General features: G+C 40.8%; 1 long non-coding RNA gene across 1 annotated transcript in view; it reads right to left on the bottom strand.

The window, feature by feature from the left end:
* Nucleotides 1–921: 921 nt before the first annotated feature.
* LOC139799614 (uncharacterized) overlaps nucleotides 922–4,227 on the bottom strand; it is an 8,778-nt gene continuing 5,472 nt past the window's right edge. Inside the window, exon 3 of the long non-coding RNA XR_011727371.1 lies at nucleotides 922–1,026. This is a non-coding gene — a long non-coding RNA (uncharacterized lncRNA). The remainder of the gene's footprint in view (nucleotides 1,027–4,227) is intronic.

The following is a 4,227-nucleotide window of genomic DNA, read 5'->3' on the forward strand; positions in this document are numbered from 1 at the left end:
TCTCTGCCTTTTTTTTCTCTCCTTCTCCTCCTCTCTTGCCTTTTTTCCCTCTCACTTTCTGGTCACTTTCTTTGCTGTTTGATCTCTGCCCCCTCTCCTCTGATTTATCAGTTTGCTCTCAGTTTTCTCTTCTTTCTTTCTGTCTCTGCTTTCTGCCTGCCTCCTTCTCTTTTCTCTCTTTTCTTGCTCTTTCAAATAATGTTTTGTAGCTCTTCCTCCTCATTAATCACTAAGTTTTCCTCATGGAAGTAGTGTAGCTTTTTCAGTGTTCTCAATAAACTAAATAGCTTAGATTTTCTTCCAAAAATAGTTGTTCTTTGTCAGTGATAAACACCCCCAGCTCTGTGTGCAGTGCTTTGAAGTGTCTGTAACTGGTGTACACTGGGGTAGCTCTGTGTGTGCAGTGCTCAGTGCTGGGGGTGTGTGTGCAGCACTTCAGAGGGTCTCTAAAATGTCACAAAATAATAGAGGTGGGTGCATGCAGCAGTCAAAAGTCCAATGTAGCACTTCCTGTATGACTTCTTAAATGAAGGTTTCTATACTTTATTGATCTCTGTACTTTATTGAAGATGAATATTGAATAATGCAGTAAACTACTCCATCAGCAGTGCTGAGTGAGCAGAGGTGTGCGTGTAGCCAGTGTGGCTCAGGTGGGAGCAGAGGTGGCAGTTTGTGTGCAGGCTGCTTCCTGCTGGAGCTGTGCCTGAGGCAGTGTGGGGTGGAACAGAGAGGGGTCAGGCCAAGGCTGGAGTTGTGCTGCCTGGCATTGTATTTCTTGCTGGGGGAGTTGTGCAGAGCTGTGCAGGTGTGAGTGCTGCCCTTTTGTCTGTCGCAGGGTCCGTGGGAGGAGCTGAAGAGCAGAGAGGTGGAGCAGCTGTTCCCTGCCAAGGCCTGGTGCTGGCTGTGCCCTGAGCAGTCCCTGAGGGCCAGGAGCGCAGGGCAGTGGTTGCCGAGGTGGGAGTTGTGCAGCGCCGGAAGTGCCGCGGGGGCCATTTTGGTGGTGTCCCTGGTGTGGCCGAGGTGTCCCTGGAGGTGAAGCAGAAGAGTGTGGTGTCAGCTGAAGGCAGAGGTGCTGAGTTCCTGCAGGGCAGCAGCTCCCGGTGTGCAATTGGTGTCAGAAGGAGGCCAAGAGAAGAGGAAGGGAAGGGCCAGCTGGAAGGCTTGTGCAGGGCTGTGCCTGGACTGTGCCCTGGCTGTGTGGCTGTGGGAGGAGGTGTGAGGGAAGGTGGGGGGGGTGGTGCTGGCCCTGTGGGGATTGTGTAAGAAAATGAAGGTTTTTGAGCCAATAAAATCATTTTTTTGAGATGACAAAAGAATTTTGTTACGAGTTTTTCTTTTGCTAAGAAAGCAAAGAGAGAGCAAATGAGAGAGAAAAATAGAGAGAATGAGAGAGAGAGAGAAAGAAAGAATGAAAGAGAGAAAGAGGAAACAGAGAAAGGAATGATAGAGAAAGAGAGAAAAGAAAGAAAGAGAGAAAGAGAGAGAAAGAGAGAAAGAGAGAGAAAGAGAAAGGAAAGAAAGAGAGAAAGGAGAGATAAAGAGAGAAAGGAGAGATAAAGAGAGAAAGGAGAGATAAAGAGAGAAAGGAGAGATAAAGAGAGAAAGGAGAAAGAGAGAAAGGAAAGATAGAGAAAGAGAGAAAGGAAAGATAGAGAAAGAGAGAAAGGAAAGATAGAGAAAGAGAGAAAGGAAAGATAGAGAAAGAGAGAAAGGAAAGATAGAGAAGAGAGAGAAAGGAAAGATAGAGAAAGAGAGAAAGGAAAGATAGAGAAAGAGAGAAAGGAAAGATAGAGAAAGAGAGAAAGGAAAGATAGAGAAAGAGAGAAAGGAAAGATAGAGAAAGAGAGAAAGGAAAGAAAGAGAAAGAGAGAAAGGAAAGAAAGAGAAAGAGAGAAAGGAAAGAAAGAGAAAGAGAGAAAGGAAAGATAGAGAAAGAGAGAAAGGAAAGAGAAAGAGAGAAAGGAAAGAAAGAGAAAGAGAGAAAGGAAAGATAGAGAGAAAGGAAAGATAGAGAGAAAGGAAAGATAGAGAGAAAGGAAAGATAGAGAAAGAGAGAAAGGAAAGATAGAGAAAGAGAGAAAGGAAAGATAGAGAAAGAGAGAAAGGAAAGATAGAGAAAGAGAGAAAGGAAAGATAGAGAAAGAGAGAAAGGAAAGATAGAGAGAAGAGAGAAAGGAAAGATAGAGAAAGAGAGAAAGGAAAGATAGAGAAAGAGAGAAAGGAAAGATAGAGAAAGAGAGAAAGGAAAGATAGAGAAAGAGAGAAAGGAAAGATAGAGAAAGAGAGTAAGGAAAGAGAGAAAGAGAGAAAGAGAGAAAGGAAAGAAAGAGAAAGAGAGAAAGGAAAGATAGAGAAAGAGAGAAAGGAAAGATAGAGAAAGAGAAAGGAAAGATAGAGAAAGAGAGAAAGGAAAGAAAGAGAAAGAGAGAAAGGAAAGATAGAGAAAGAGAGAAAGGAAAGAGAGAAAGAGAGAAGGAAAGAGAAGAGAGAAAGGAAGAAAGAGAAAGAGAGAAAGGAAAGAAAGAGAAAGAGAGAAAGGAAAGAAAGAGAAAGAGAGAAAGAAAGATAGAGAGAAAGGAAAGATAAAGAGAGAAAGGAAAGATAGAGAAAGAGAGAAAGGAAAGATAGAGAAAGAGAGAAAGGAAAGATAGAGAAAGAGAGAAAGGAAAGAGAGAAGAGAGAAAGGAAGATAGAGAAAGAGAGAAAGGAAAGAGAGAAAGAGAGAAAGGAAAGATAGAGAAAGAGAGAAAGGAAAGATAGAGAAAGAGAGAAAGGAAAGATAGAGAAAGAGAGAAAGGAAAGAGAGAAAGAGAGAAGGAAAGATAGAGAAAGAGAGAAAGGAAAGATAGAGAAAGAGAGAAAGGAAAGATAGAGAAAGAGAGAAAGGAAAGATAGAGAAAGAGAGAAAGGAAAGATAGAGAAAGAGAGAAAGGAAAGAGAGAAAGAGAGAAAGGAAAGAGAAAGAGAGAAAGGAAAGATAGAGAAAGAGAGAAGGAAAGATAGAGAAAGAGAGAAAGGAAAGATAGAGAAAGAGAGAAAGGAAAGAGAGAAAGAGAGAAAGGAAAGAGAGAAAGAGAGAAAGGAAAGATAGAGAAAGAGAGAAAGGAAAGATAGAGAAGAGAGAAAGGAAAGATAGAGAAAGAGAGAAAGGAAAGAGAGAAAGAAAAGGAAAGATAGAGAAAGAGAGAAAGGAAAGATAGAGAAAGAGAGAAAGGAAAGATAGAGAAAGAGAGAAAGGAAAGAGAGAAAGAAAGGAAAGATAGAGAAAGAGAGAAAGGAAAGATAGAGAAAGAGAGAAAGAAAGAGAGAAAGGAGAGAAAGAAAGAGAGAAAGAGGAAAGAGAAAGAGAGAGAAAGAGAGAAAGAAAGAGAAAGGAGAGAAAGAAAGAGAGAAAGAGAAAGAGAAAGGAGAGACAGAGAAAGAGAGAAAGGAGAGAGAGAAAGAGAAAGGAGAGAAAGAGAGAAAGAGAAAGAGAGAAAGGAGAGAGAGAAAGAGAGAGAGAAAGGAGAGATAGAGAAAGGAGAGATAGAGAAAGAGAGAAAGAGAGAGAAAGGAGAGATAGAGAAAGAGAGAAAGAGAAAGAGAGAAAGGAGAGATAGAGAAAGAGAGAAAGAGAAAGAAAGAGAAAGAGAGAAAGGAGAGAGAGAGAAAGAGAAAGAGAAAGAGAGAAAGAAGAGAAAGAGAGAAAGAGAAGAGAAAGAGAGAGAGAAAGAAGGAGAAAGAGAGAAAGGAGAGATAGAGAAAGAGAAAGAAAGAGAAGAGAGAAAGGAGAGATAGAGAAAGAGAGAAAGAGAAAGAGAGAGAGGAGAGACAGAGAAAGAGAAAGAGAGAAAGGAGAGAGAGAAAGGAGAGATAGAGAAAGAGAAAGAGAGAGAGAAAGGAAAGATAGAGAAAGAGAGAAGGAAAGATAGAGAAAGAGAGAAAGGAAAGATAGAGAAAGAGAGAAAGGAAAGATAGAGAAGAGAGAAAGGAAAGAGAGAAGATGAGAAAGGAAAGAAAGAGAGAAAGGAAAGATAGAGAAAGAGAGTAAGGAAAGATAGAGAAAGAAGAGAAAGGAAAGATAGAGAAAGAGAGAAAGGAAAGAGAGAAAGAGAGAAAGGAAAGAGAGAAAGAGAGAAAGGAAAGATAGAGAAAGAGAGAAAGGAAAGATAGAGAAAGAGAGAAAGGAAAGATAGAGAAAGAGAGAAAGGGAAGAGAGAAAGAAAGGAAAGATAGAGAAAGAGAGAA

Source organism: Heliangelus exortis, chromosome 9 (assembly GCF_036169615.1).
Source record: "Heliangelus exortis chromosome 9, bHelExo1.hap1, whole genome shotgun sequence".
NCBI classification, from domain to species: Eukaryota; Metazoa; Chordata; class Aves; order Apodiformes; family Trochilidae; genus Heliangelus; species Heliangelus exortis.